At 50.7% G+C, this 14,289-nt stretch overlaps 1 protein-coding gene across 5 annotated transcripts in view; it reads right to left on the bottom strand.

Annotated features, from left to right (window-relative positions):
• Nucleotides 1-14,289, bottom strand: part of CRACD (capping protein inhibiting regulator of actin dynamics) — an 870,477-nt gene that overhangs the window by 223,583 nt on the left and 632,605 nt on the right. Inside the window, exon 1 of one of the 5 annotated variants that reach the window (XM_085642054.1) lies at nucleotides 11,919-11,999. The exons of the other annotated variants lie outside the window; for them this stretch is intronic. The gene's annotated coding sequence lies outside the window, so the exon portion shown is untranslated. Of the gene's footprint in view, nucleotides 1-11,918; nucleotides 12,000-14,289 lie in introns of those variants that run through there. 5 annotated transcript variants of the gene reach the window in all.

A 14,289-nucleotide genomic window follows, 5' to 3' on the forward strand; every position in this document is an offset into this window, starting at 1 on the left:
TAAACCTTTTTATCTGCTTAATAGTGTGAAGGGAAGAAAATCCAATTTCTCAATGTAACCAATTGAATTTCCACTTATACTCCAAAGATTACGGACTCCGAATTTCAAGTTTTGGGATTTATTACAAAGCCAAAAATAATTGCACATACAAGCACCTCATCACGAGGTTAAGGAAATAAATGGGCACTAGTACAAAGAATATCCTACGCAGGAGTCTCATCCGACTCAGAATAAGAAGAATAGTTAGCTCCAGAAGCATTAGGCAACCAGTAACTGCTCCAAACTCTATGTTAGAAGTCATTAACCTAATAAGAAAAACAAAATTAGTCTATCCCTGCACTAGCTCTAAGATGACATCCCTACTTAGCATTTTTAGGTCTCGCCTGGTGTAGGCTGCGCAGACATGCGCAGTCTCGCTGGCGAGATTTAATGATTTAGGGTAGCTTTCACTAGCGGGGTTTAAGCCCCGCCTCTCTTTTCCATTGGCTGGCGTCACCGTTTATGGTAAACAGTGGCCAGCCATTGGAAAAGAGCTTCCAGTGACGTACACTTTTCTCTTTTAGAGCCATCCCAGTTGGACTGGCTGCCCCGACTTACTGCTGGCGTAAAAGGTTTTTTATCTTTATGGGGCTAAACACATGGCCCCATAAAGATAAGAAACCTTTTAGTACAAAAGGAAGTCAGACGAGCCAGTCCAACTGGGATGGCTCTAAAAGAGGAAAGTGTCTCTGGCTTCTCTGGTGACTCTAACAACTAAGGGCGCCATACCCCGACATTGTCACGTGAGAGCTTGTGTCTCACTCTTCCCCAACCAGCAGGAGGTGCGTGAATCTTCTGGGAGCGAGGGGCACTTATGGAGGGGAGAGAGTGTATCCCCCATGAGCACGAGAGTACCTCTGAGGCACGTGACAGTGAGTGCACGTGTGAGGGCGTGTGAGATCCACTGAGCCATGTTTTTGTCTTGCAGTTTTATATAGCTCGAACTCTACCCGGAGGTATTATGGCGCTTTACACGAGCACCAGCTGTTCCAGATGGGCACATCCATGTTTTGTTAGGCGTGGGGAGATGAAGTGATTTGCCCAGAATCACAAGAGGTTGAGCCGCAGACTCGAACCTGGTTACCAAGCTTCGAGGTCGTACGCTCTAGCCGTTAGGCCACATCTTATTGATGCGGCCCCGAGACGCGATATGTGGTGGGGGAGGGGGAGAAGCGGGAGTTGTGTGCGCGCGCGGCCAATGCTTGGAAAAACAAGCATTGAAAATGCAATAGGTCTCGCCTTTGATTAAGTTAAAGCCATTTGCTTTGCTAATGGTAGAGTAAAAAGGTGTCAATAGTGAAGACTTCCTAAAAAGTGCACTCACTTTGCTCAATCAGTAGCCCAAGCTACAGAGCTCGTTCTAAGACGCTCCTTCTAGCTTCCCATCTAATCCTCAACTGCTCAACCCTCGGGGCACTGTCCCTAATTCAAAATCACAAAATAGTAGAACACACCCTCGTCAGACCTCTTCGGCCAGGCCTTCCTTCTGTATTTTTCCACAGAAACTTGTACTTCATCCAAAGACGGTTAGATTGACCTTGGGTCCCAGGCACCTTCTCCGCTGAAAGTATCATATCTGCATTCCAGTGTACTCCCATAGTTGCTTCTCCTACCATCTTAACTCCTAAAATAAAGGGTTAGTCTTCCTAACGAGCTAGGTGTCCTTGCACCTGCGAAAGAAACATGGGAATGAGAAACTTTCCACTCTCTGAGATCTGCTGACTTTCTCAAAACCCAGAGCCTTTCCAAGGAAAACAATTTTCGGCCTGCAATATTCAGCTAACATAAGAACGAATAGGCCTTTCTCTGAAACGTATATGCGATCAGGCCTTTACACAATTCAAACACACACAATTCTAACATCTCATTGAGGCATTGATTTCATTAGTTTGCATACATGAATAAGCAAAACTATATGTGCAGACTTTTAATATGGTGCACGTTTACCTAGGTCATCACATTATACATAAACTAATTCATTATTCATCATCTAAAATACATTTTCGATTAAACACTACATTGATCTGCATAATTAACATGATTACGTTTCTATTTGCACTATTACATGCTACCTTTAGTACTACATTTCTAAACCACACGTTAATAATTTCCCACTAAATATATGGGTGCGGACTACCGGTGGTTATGATGCACCCCTACAATTTCAGAACAACATGGCACTCTATCACTGTATATGAGCGACCTAAATCAGATTCCAATTTCGTATGCAGTGGGGTTAGGTCCGTTGCCGTGTGGAGGTGAAGTTAAATGTGAGACTTGATGGTTTCCTTTGATACATTTGAACCAGGATTTCTTTTTTTTTTTATTCAGCAAAAGTTTGGATTAAAAAAGCAAACATTTTTTTTTTTTTTTTTTTTATAGCACATCAGCAACTCACACCCTCTTCAAGGCGCTTCATAGGATGGCGTCGAAAAAGAGTATGAGAGGGGAAACAGCAATGTAAACAGTGCCAAAGTAAACTCACAGAGAAAGACACGGTGTCAATATCAGGAGAATGTGAGCCCAAAGGACTGTCGGGCAAGATGTGTCTTCAGTCAGTTTCGGATCTGGAGAAAGGTGCCTTCTGAACTGATGAATAAAGGAAGTTCCATAGGGAAAACAATTAAATAATCAGCAAGCAAATCGTTGTATCATCTTGGATGAATGCAAGACACCTTTAGGTAGCTGACGTGGATCACTGACAGAATATGGCAGATCAAAAATGTCTTGTGACAGAAATATTAAAATATCATGGTCCTATACTTATAATGTAAATGACAGAAAATGATGTAAAAAATATTGTTTATAGGAATATCAACCAAAACAGGTAAACATATATTTCTTAAATAAATATTGAAATTAAATTGGTGTATTTTAAACAGTAAAGTTTTTTAATGTAATGTTCATTTGATAATTTAAAGTGTGTTTTAAATTTTATACACATATATATATATATATATATATACATATATACACATTTTAAAATTATATATATTATTAAAAATGTCATCAATAAAATATGAATATAAACTATTTAAATAAAATGTATTTATGTATGTATACTGTACACAAATATATATATATATTTTTATATTGTCTTTATTAAATGCCTAAAACAATAATGCATTCAACAGTGCACAATATTAGTTGGTCATGCCTCTCAGATGCTAATAATAGAATTCTCATACAGCATTAAATACATACCAAGTAGTTACACTATACCAGCACATTGCAGAAGTGGATTCTGTACACGCGAGGGACAATGTGGAGTAGTGGTGTACATACCCCGGGTGAGGGAATAGCAAATGGGAAGAAGGTGGGAGTTAGGTGTCTGTACTTTGCTCCAGAGAGCTGAGATACATACGTTACACTAAATTTTAAAACAAAAACAATGTATGTAACATATTAAGTATAGTTTAATAATTTTACACATTTTCAAAAATAATATCAATAAAAAATGAAAACTATATATACATATAGATATATACATATATGAAACCTTTATTAACTAAGGAAATATAGTGGGAGGTACATTTTTCTACCAAAAATGTTAAACTATCTAAACAAAATATTTGAAAGAAAAAAGAAACTAAGAACAATAAACAACAATATAATACATATTAAAAACTCACTGTAAGCAACAGTAGAGAAAAAAGTTGTACTTCAAGGGGTTAGATTTAATATTCCTACTCCAGTCTAAGTAAAAGTAGGGAAAGTATTGGACTTGGGAGGGGCAAGATTTACTATTACTACTCTAGTCTACTCTAGTAGAAGTAACAATAGGGAAAGGCTGGACTTCCGAGGGGTTACATTTACTAGTCCCACTCCAGTCTAAGCAATAGTAGGGAAAGGGTCAGACTTCAGAGGGGTTACATTTACTAGCCCCACTCCACTGTAAGCAACATAAGCCAAAGGTATGAACTTCAGAGGGGTTAGATCTACTATTTCCTTCCCAGTTTAAGCAACAGTAGGGAAAGCACTGGACTTTCGAGGGATTCTATTTACTTTTCCTGCTCCATTCTAACTAACAGTAGGTAAACCATTGGACTTTGGAGGGGTTACATTTACTATTTCCACTCCTGTCTAAGCAATATTAGGGAAAGCATTGGACTTTAGAGAAGTTATACTTACTATTCCCACTCCACTCTAGGCAACAGCCCGAGCAACAGTAGGGAAAGTGTTGAACTTTGAAAGAATTACATACATCAACAAAAGTGCAAATCTCGTATTAAAATTATTTGAATCCATAATAAATTATAGTACATCGAAACAAAATACTAGATTACTTAAGAAAAATAAAAACAATTAAAAAAATAAATAAAAAATGTAAGAAACTAAAATATAAAATTACTTACAATCACATTGACTGGCCACAGTACAAAGAAATTGCATCTTAGATACAAAAGCATTTACTTTAAATTCATACTGCAATAAAATAAAAACATTTACAAACAAAATTATTCCACAGACAAACTTTCAAAATCAGATACAAATAAAATAATAAATAAATAAAAACTGCACAATAATTAGCAATAAAAGACAGCAATAAAATTAAACAATCAATTATCAATTAATCAATCACATTCTAAAAGGCGCTTTTTGGGGATGGCTACCAAAGGAGTATAAGAGGGTAAGCCGCAGTGTCAGCAACGCCAAAGTAAAGTCACAGACAAAGACACAGGTGCCGATCACAATCCGGCAAAAAATTCCCCCGTGCGACTCGTATCGGGTCTTTTTACCGTACGAATCGTACAAGTGCCGTACGAACTGGCAATCACGATTCGCATGGTAAAAAGTCCATACGAACCGCACTGGGAATCATTCCCCACACGTCCTCGGGTCGGAAAATGTGTCCGACACGTCCTCGGACGATTTACCTTACAAACGTGAAAAGCCAAGTCCGACCGAGGAATCACGATCCATCCCGTGCGTCCGAGCGTACAACCGTATGGAAAAAACACCGTCCGCACCGAACACCTATAGCAACCATGGAGACATGTGCCCGCATACGCGCCCAACACTCCCCCCAGCCCCCGTACGTCCGACACGTACCCCCCGTGTATGTATACCCCCACCCGTCTAGGTACACCCCAGTACGTTCCAGTCGTACCCCCACCCCAGTACGTGTCGTACCACCGTCAATGTACACCCCCCACCCCTGTACGTGTCGTACCACCGTCAATGTACACCCCCCCACCCCAGTACGTGTCGTACCCCCCGTGTACCTACACCCAAGTACGTTCCAGTCGTACCCCCACCCCTGGACGTGTCGTACCCCCCGTGTACCTACACCCAAGTACGTTCCAGTCGTACCCCCACCCCTGGACGTGTCGTACCACCGTGAACCTACACCCCAGTACGTTCGAGTCGTACCCCCACCCCAGGACGTGTCGTACCACCGTCAATGTACACCCCCCCACCCCAGTACGTGTCGTACCACCGTCAATGTACACCCCCCACCCCTGGACGTGTCATACCCCCCGTGTACCCACACCCCAGTACGTTCCAGTCGTACCCCCACCCCTGGACGTGTCGTACCACCGTGAACCTACACCCCAGTACGTTCGAGTCGTACCCCCACCCCAGTACGTGTCGTACCACCGTCAATGTACACCCCCCACCCCTGGACGTGTCGTACCCCCCGTGTACCTACACCCCAGTACGTTCCAGTCGTACCCCCACCCCAGTACGTGTCGTTCCACCGTCAATGTACACCCCCCCACCCCAGTACGTGTCGTACCACCGTCAATGTACACCCCCCACCCCTGGACGTGTCGTACCCCCCGTGTACCCACACCCCAGTACGTTCCAGTCGTACCCCCACCCCTGGACGTGTCGTACCACCGTCAATGTACACCCCCCCACCCCAGTACGTGTCGTACCCCCCGTGTACCCACACCCCAGTACGTTCCAGTCGTACCCCCACCCCTGGACGTGTCGTACCACCGTGAACCTACACCCCAGTACGTTCGAGTCGTACCCCCACCCCAGGACGTGTCGTACCACCGTCAATGTACACCCCCCCACCCCAGTACGTGTCGTACCACCGTCAATGTACACCCCCCACCCCTGTACGTGTCGTACCCCCCGTGTACCCACACCCCAGTACGTTCGAGTCGTACCCCCACCCCAGGACGTGTCGTACCACCGTCAATGTACACCCCCCACCCCTGTACGTGTCGTACCCCCCGTGTACCCACACCCCAGTACGTTCCAGTCGTACCCCCACCCCTGGACGTGTCGTACCACCGTGAACCTACACCCCAGTATGTTCCAGTCGTACCCCCACCCCAGTACGTGTCGTCCCACCGTCAATGTACACCCCCCCACCCCAGTACGTGTCGTACCACCGTCAATGTACACCCCCCACCCCTGGACGTGTCGTACCCCCGTGTACCTACACCCCAGTACGTTCCAGTCGTACCCCCACCCCAGTACGTGTCGTACCACCGTCAATGTACACCCCCCCACCCCAGTACGTGTCGTACCACCGTCAATGTACACCCCCCACCCCTGGACGTGTCGTACCCCCCGTGTACCCACACCCCAGTACGTTCCAGTCGTACCCCCACCCCTGGACGTGTCGTACCACCGTCAATGTACACCCCCCCACCCCAGTACGTGTCGTACCCCCCGTGTACACACACCCCAGTACGTTCCAGTCGTACCCCCACCCCTGGACGTGTCGTACCACCGTGAACCTACACCCCAGTACGTTCGAGTCGTACCCCCACCCCAGGACGTGTCGTACCACCGTCAATGTACACCCCCCCACCCCAGTACGTGTCGTACCACCGTCAATGTACACCCCCCACCCCTGTACGTGTCGTACCCCCCGTGTACCCACACCCCAGTACGTTCCAGTCGTACCCCCACCCCTGGACGTTCCTGGCGCACCCCCAACACAACCTCCTAAGTACGGAGCGCACCCCATGCCCCAACATCACAACCGCATGTACGAGTCTTACAAAGCCACACACAAGGACAAAATCGTACAACCAAATGGCCCATGTACACACCGTACACACGCTCAAAACGCACGTACACAACCAGGACAAAATAAAACAACACAAGAATACACCAGTCGAAAGGCACACAGCCACTAAACATGGCCAACAACCACTTAAATAACACAATCACTGACCTGCAACTGCCAAAAACAAACAGAGGCCCAATACACCACCACTCCTTATAACACACCCACCCAAAATTCAAAAACTGCCACACCCACCCATGGACCAATAAAAAGGGCCCACACACACAAACCATGAGCCTTTCCAACAGACTCACTGCTGCCAGACACCACAGAACCAGACTACAAGCTACACCACACCTTACACTTGCACACCTTCAAACGACCACCCTCACAAACACCCTCTCATCACATTCACACACACACACAACCATCCACACCCCCCCCCCAACATCCACACCCCCCCCCACACCCACACCATCCCCACCCACACCCCTCACCATGCCCACTACCAAGAATCCAAAGTTCAGTCACCGAGAGTTGGAGGTCCTTGTTGATCAAATCCTCAGAGTCGAGCCACAGATCTTTGGAACATTGGTCAGAAGCACCAGCCAGGCAGCCAAAACAGCCATGTGGCAGACCATCGTCGATGCTGTGAATGCTGTTGCGGACACCAGGAGGACCAAGCAGGATTGCCAGAACAGGTGGTACGATCTGCGGAGGAGGGTCAGAGCCAAGAGGCAGGAGGAACACGACCAGGCCAACGCCACCGGAGGAGGGCCCTCCCGCAGAGCCGTACAGTACCATCCCTGGGAGGAGAGGGTGATGGCCATACTGCCGGTGGAGGCAGTTGAAGGAGTAGAAGGACTCCGAGACCCGGGTGAGTACACAAACAACGCACCTCACATGGGGGGAACTGCAACCACAACCAAAATTAATAACAGGCACGCAACCACCACAAGCCATCGCATTACTCAACCACACTCCATGAGCAGGCACATGCCACTGCTGCCACCATGCCCCATGCACCCAGCTGGACAATGTCAAGTCACAGGCCACAGAAGACAACAACACATGACACGGTAACCCGGATGGCGGGAGGCTGGGCACCAAGAATCACATAGTGCGACTCCAAAGCAGACAACAATGCCCTCTGCCCATATGGCCTAGGTCACAGCCAGACAAACACTGTGTCCCAACACAGGAATGACTTGCCAGCAAATGGCGGACGCCTTGCATCAACACATGGGGGTGAAGGCACTGTTTTGCACATGCCAGCAGCTAATGAACAGCCAACAGTGTGAAAGAGTGGCAGCACACACCACCACAGCAGCAGCGCACAGACACACAGCAGACAAAATGGGTGCCTGGAGATCAGAAACAAACTCACATCAACAGGCCAAGGGCCACTCAAAGATCTGCTAACAGTGTGTGCCCAGGAAGCTGGGCCAAGGTGACAGAGGGTGACACACGGAGGGAGGGAGAGGGGGACACAGAGGGAGGGGGAGGGGGACAGAGAGGGTGGGAGAGGGGGACAGGGAGGGAGGGAGAGGGGGACTGAGAGGGAGGGAGACGGACAGAGGGAGGAGGCTGACACACGGAGGGAGGGAGAGGGGGACACAGAGGGTGGGAGAGGGGGACAGGGAGGGAGGGAGAGGGGGACTGAGAGGGAGGGAGACGGACAGAGGGAGGAGGCTGACACACGGAGGGAGGGAGAGGGGGACAGAGAGGGAGGGAGAGGGGGACAGAGAGGGAGGGAGAGGGGGACTGAGAGGGAGGGAGACGGACAGAGGGAGGAGGCTGACACACGGAGGGAGGGAGAGGGGGACACAGAGGGTGGGAGAGGGGGACAGAGAGGGAGGGAGAGGGGGACTGAGAGGGAGGGAGACGGACAGAGGGAGGAGGCTGACACACAGAGGGAGGGAGAGGGGGACAGAGAGGGAGGGAGAGGGGGACAGAGAGGGAGGGAGAGGGGGACTGAGAGGGAGGGAGACGGACAGAGGGAGGAGGCTGACACACGGAGGGAGGGAGAGGGGGACACAGAGGGTGGGAGAGGGGGACAGAGAGGGAGGGAGAGGGGGACTGAGAGGGAGGGAGACGGACAGAGGGAGGAGGCTGACACACAGAGGGAGGGAGAGGGGGACAGAGAGGGAGGGAGAGGGGGACAGAGAGGGAGGGAGAGGGGGACAGAGAGAGAGGGAGACACAGGAAGATGGACAGAGGGAGGAGGCTGACACACAGAGGGAGGGAGAGGGGGACAGAGAGGGAGGGAGAGGGGGACAGAGAAGGAGGGAGACACAGGGAGAGCAAATCAGTCCTTTGGTGTGTGGGAATGTCTGCTCGTCAGCAGGTGGACTGCGTGCATGTAGACAAGGGTGGCCAGTGCCAGAACCCCCCCTCTTCATCATGGCAAAACGCAGGGCCATGTTACAACCTGTACACGAGCACAAGGACAGCCACCTGCATCATATGAGTGTGTGGATCCACTCCATGTGCACATGTACAGTGCTACAAGGAAGGCGCAAATGCATCGTTCGGCACACATGCACACTCCACTGCTGACTGCAGTCACACTTGACGCAGCAAGTAAGACTGTGCCACACATAGTTAAAGGGGCCAAATTGGTGCCCAAGGGACACACACATGCACAAGTGCACTGTGAGTGGAATGCAAGACAGATCCTAATTCCAAGAGGAAATGTGCCAACTTTGTAACGGATGAAACATGGATGTTGCATGGATCAAAATTAACATTGTCTCTCTCACACACAGGTCAACGTCGTGCTGCACCCCCCAACACTGGGGGGGAACACTCACAGGACCCGGATCTGCAGGAGACCGATCCCACCGGCAGCGACCACTCTCACCACTCTGCGGACGACCCCGACCGACCTGGCCCCTCTGGTGTCCAACCACCTGCAGCACCTGCGTCAGGTACAACCGTGCCAACCACCACCCCCACTCCTGCCACATCCCAGGAGACACCCAGGATCCCTGCCCCAACACCACAATGCAGCCAGGCTCGCCAGGAGGGACACGGTGTCCCGGGCACCCAGGAGGAGGCAGGCGACAACGCCAATGCCACCCCTCAGGGGTCCCGGAGACCCCATGTGCCCACAAGTGCAGGCCAGACGCAAGTGGGCAGGGGTGGTGGGAGTGGAGAACGGCGGAGGCGCGAGCCTGACCAGTTGGCTGGGGATCCGGTATTTTCCCATGTCCGTAACATCCTGGACTCATACCGGCAGGACACCACGGGCATGGCCCAGGTTGTGTCCGTCCTCGAGGGGATCAAGGTCCAGCAGGCCCAGCAACATGCGGAGCTAATAGCCTGTCTACAGCTACACCAACGGAGGATGGAGGACAGACAGGCTCAGCAAGTGACGGCGTCCCAGGGGATTCACGCTGAACTCCGTCGGATGGCCGACACCATGGCCGACCCTCCCTGTGCCAGAAGGCGGAGAACATCACCACCCACAGGGAGGGATCATGAGGAGGAGGAGGAAACATCCGACGGAGCATCCCAGACGTCGTCACGGCCTGCTGCTGAGGTTCCCCGCAGGAAGCCGGGTCGTCCACGGAAAGGACCGTGAGGGTGGCTGCTACATCACCATCTCCCAGGACACCTGGCCTGGCACCTGGCCCACTGGAGCAACAGCATCACAGCATCAAGAGACATTCTCTGCCACATGGCCCTGCTGGTCACTGGCTGACCAATGTTGACAAAGACTGTGGCATGGACTCTGAGGATTTCCAATGGCAAGGACACCAACTCCCCTACTGAACTTTGGATTCCCTAATCCCGGAAAGGCCCTCACTTGGCCCCCCCCCCCCCCAATAATAAATCACACTATTAAGAGTAGATGCCTGCTGGTAGCATTATTACCTAACATGTGTCTTGTACAGTCTAAACATGCCTGAGTCATCTGTTCACTTCAACCATCCACACCCTGGGGCCTGAGTCTGGCACAGGACACATGGGTCACAGTTTTCTAGGCAAGACAGACATGGAGCACCATACACACCCGTGATGGTCAGAACCAGCTGAGGGGGTGGCCGAACAACCGTGCTGACAGACACATTGAGTACAGCAACAGTCATGCGCAGAGGTCAGGGATCCTGGCCCGTGTCCTGGGGGGCACCCAGGTACGTGTAGACAGGTGGCAGAACCATGTCCTGCAAGCTTGAGTCCGGTGGATGCAGAGAATGGGGTCATGGACAACGTTGGATGCATGGGGATGGCACATGTCACAATACCCACACAGTCATGGACATCATGCCCATTACACAGTCTCAGCACACACACACAGCTTGCATCTTGCCACTCGACACATTGACACATAGCCACAATCAGGGAATACCATGCCAGACATGCAGGATGCACCGTGCCAACACACCAGCATTGACTGAGAAGAGGCACCTTGGAGGCATAGGGACACCTTTAATAGTCATGTGTTTGGGATTGCAGAGGCAACTTGAAGTACACATGAACACATCATGTGGAGTAACATGTGGCTCCAACACTGGCACCCCCCTTCTGCAGCACAAATGCGTGATAGCCATGGAACTGGCACACAAGTGTCGGATAACAGCTAAATACCCACAGCTGCTCACAGAGAGACTGCCATACACCATACATCCGCTGATGTGGAAGTCCCACGCCATGTCAAGACAATGTTAACCGTATGTGTCCGAGGGCAGTGTCACACACATTGATGCCTTCATCACAATCCACTATCCCATCACTGATGACTGACAACCAGGCAGCCCATCTATTCAGGTGTACCCAGCTGCATGTCGTGTCCCATGGGGATGCCACATGTCTGCAGAGGACCCAAACCCCGACCGGGGCAGTGTGCACACATCGTGAACAACTGCCACACCCAATACACCCCAGATGCATCCCTTACCCCATGGAGACTTCCAAACGTGTCCGTGCCTGTAACGCTGAGTCAGCCCACGATGCCATGTCCATGAGGAATAGCAGTGCCACAACAATGCAACCAGAAGACGGCATGCGCAGGTACCTGGGGAAGAGAGACACACAAGAAGTCAGCCACAAGAAGCACAGCCACTTGCATGTGCATTTACTCGACACATGTATGTATGACAACATGCTAGGTCACAATTATGCCTGGGGAAATACTACCATCACTGCCATCATCACTCCAGTGACACACCCACACACACCTCTGACCCACGTGCCATACATGCAGGTGGAGACACACATCACAACGCATGCCACACGGGGACCAATGCGTGCACACTCAGACCCTGGTACTCACCACTAAGCAAAGAAGTCGCGTATGAGCCGAGTCCGGATGTCCTCTTGCGGCTCCACATCCTCCACATCACTAGCCCCATTGCCAAGCCCTTCGTCCTCCACGGGTGGATGGTCCTCGTCATCTTGATCCAGGATGAGGGGCACAGCTCTTTCAACTGCCATGTTGTGCAGCATGCAGCAGACCATGAAGATCTTGCAGACCTTCGCCGGGGCATATGGGAGTGCGCCTCCGGTCTTGTGGAGGCACCTGAATCGGCTCTTCAGCATGCCAAACGTCCTCTCTATCACTCGCCTTGTCCGGCCATGGGCGGTGTTGTAGCGGAGCTGGGCCGGCGTGATGGGGTTGCGGAGAGGTGTCAGCAGCCAAGGCATGTTGGGATAGCCAGCGTCCCCTAAATGGAAAGCACATGGATATCGTTAGAACTGGCGAAGCGGTAGTGCTGCTCGGCCAAACAGAATACAGGACAGACAGACTGTACCCACCAACAACACATGCCCGTTCGTTGCGCAGCTGCATCATCATATCAGGCATCCCGCTACGCCTCATGATGTAGGCATCGTGTGCTGATCCTGGAAAACGAGCACAGACATGTGAAATCACCATGTTGGACAGACACACCACAAGGGCATTGATGGAGTGGTAGTGCTTCTGATTGCGGTACGCCACCTCCCGTGCGTGTGGTGGTACCAAACCTACATGTGTCCCATCTATGGACCCAATGACATGGGGCATCCCTCCCAGGGCATAGAAACCACGCTTGACCTCAGTCATCTGTTCAGGGGTTGGGAACTTGATGAAGTCATCCAGGTGAATCAACATGGCCTCCAAGAAATCATGCAGCACACCGCTGAACATGCTCTGGGACATGCCACCAACATGAGCTATGGTATATTGGAAGGTACCCGTGGCAAGGAAATGTAGGGCAGCCATTACCTTCAGCTGGGGTGTCAGTGCCGTAGGATACCTGTGCTGCGGTTGCAGGTGTGGTGCCAGTCTCGCCGTCAGCTCCAGAATCAACGGTTGGGTGAAGCGGTAGAGCCGGATCGTGTCATTCTCCTGCATGGTGGCCAAGTCTGGAATTCTTCGGGCAACAGGAGGCGCTCTGCAGTAATTTGGAAGTGACAAGGAAGAGTGAGTGCACTACGAGAACAACTCATGTCTACTGAGCACATGTAAATCTGGCAATACACACATGCCACATAGGGAGTCAGGCATGTGCTACATGCCCAGGACACGTATGGATGCAAGGTGACACTCCTTCCAAGACCCAGCTACACACGGTGATTGAGAACCTCCCCATGCCACGCCATGAAAATAGTTGTGTCCCAGTGCAAGTGCACTGCCCGACGCAAGACAGGAGTGACATACACCCACACATCAGCAGAAGTGTGATGCTGATTGCAGAGACTGGCAGCGGAACACTTGAGCCACAGGTCACATGACATTACACTAGTCCAGCCCACACACCTTGCCATGAAGGTGCACATGTCATGACTCCCCACACATTCCTTGTGAGTTTGCTGACATGGCCTTGTCACGCTACTCCGTGTCCCTTGCATACATGTGCACCTCACATCCGGTAACACATGTGGCATGGTGCTGGGAACAGTGTGCAATGACAATCTACACACAGCCACATGTTGGTTGCTGCAACGGCTGCAGCTTTTGAGGGTGCTACAACATCAACCCGATGTAAATCCCGGACACATATATGGCATAGTCACATTGTGCACTGTGGGTAGTGATGAGTCATGTGTCATGACCCCTGTACCGGGCATCATGGGACACTTCCGTGTGTTGGTGTCCGTGCCATGCCAGTGACGCTCACCCCAAGTGCGCAGTCCCACATGCACACATGTCAAAGGAGTCAAGGGCATGCCTGGCACACATTGCACCCTCACACAGTACACATGTACACATCTCATCATACATCTGGTGCCTTCTCCACTCAGGAGGCATGTTCCACATCACAGCCTGTGACACCTGTGCCCCACAC

Source organism: Triturus cristatus, chromosome 2_2 (assembly GCF_964204655.1).
Source record: "Triturus cristatus chromosome 2_2, aTriCri1.1, whole genome shotgun sequence".
NCBI lineage: Eukaryota > Metazoa > Chordata > Amphibia > Caudata > Salamandridae > Triturus > Triturus cristatus.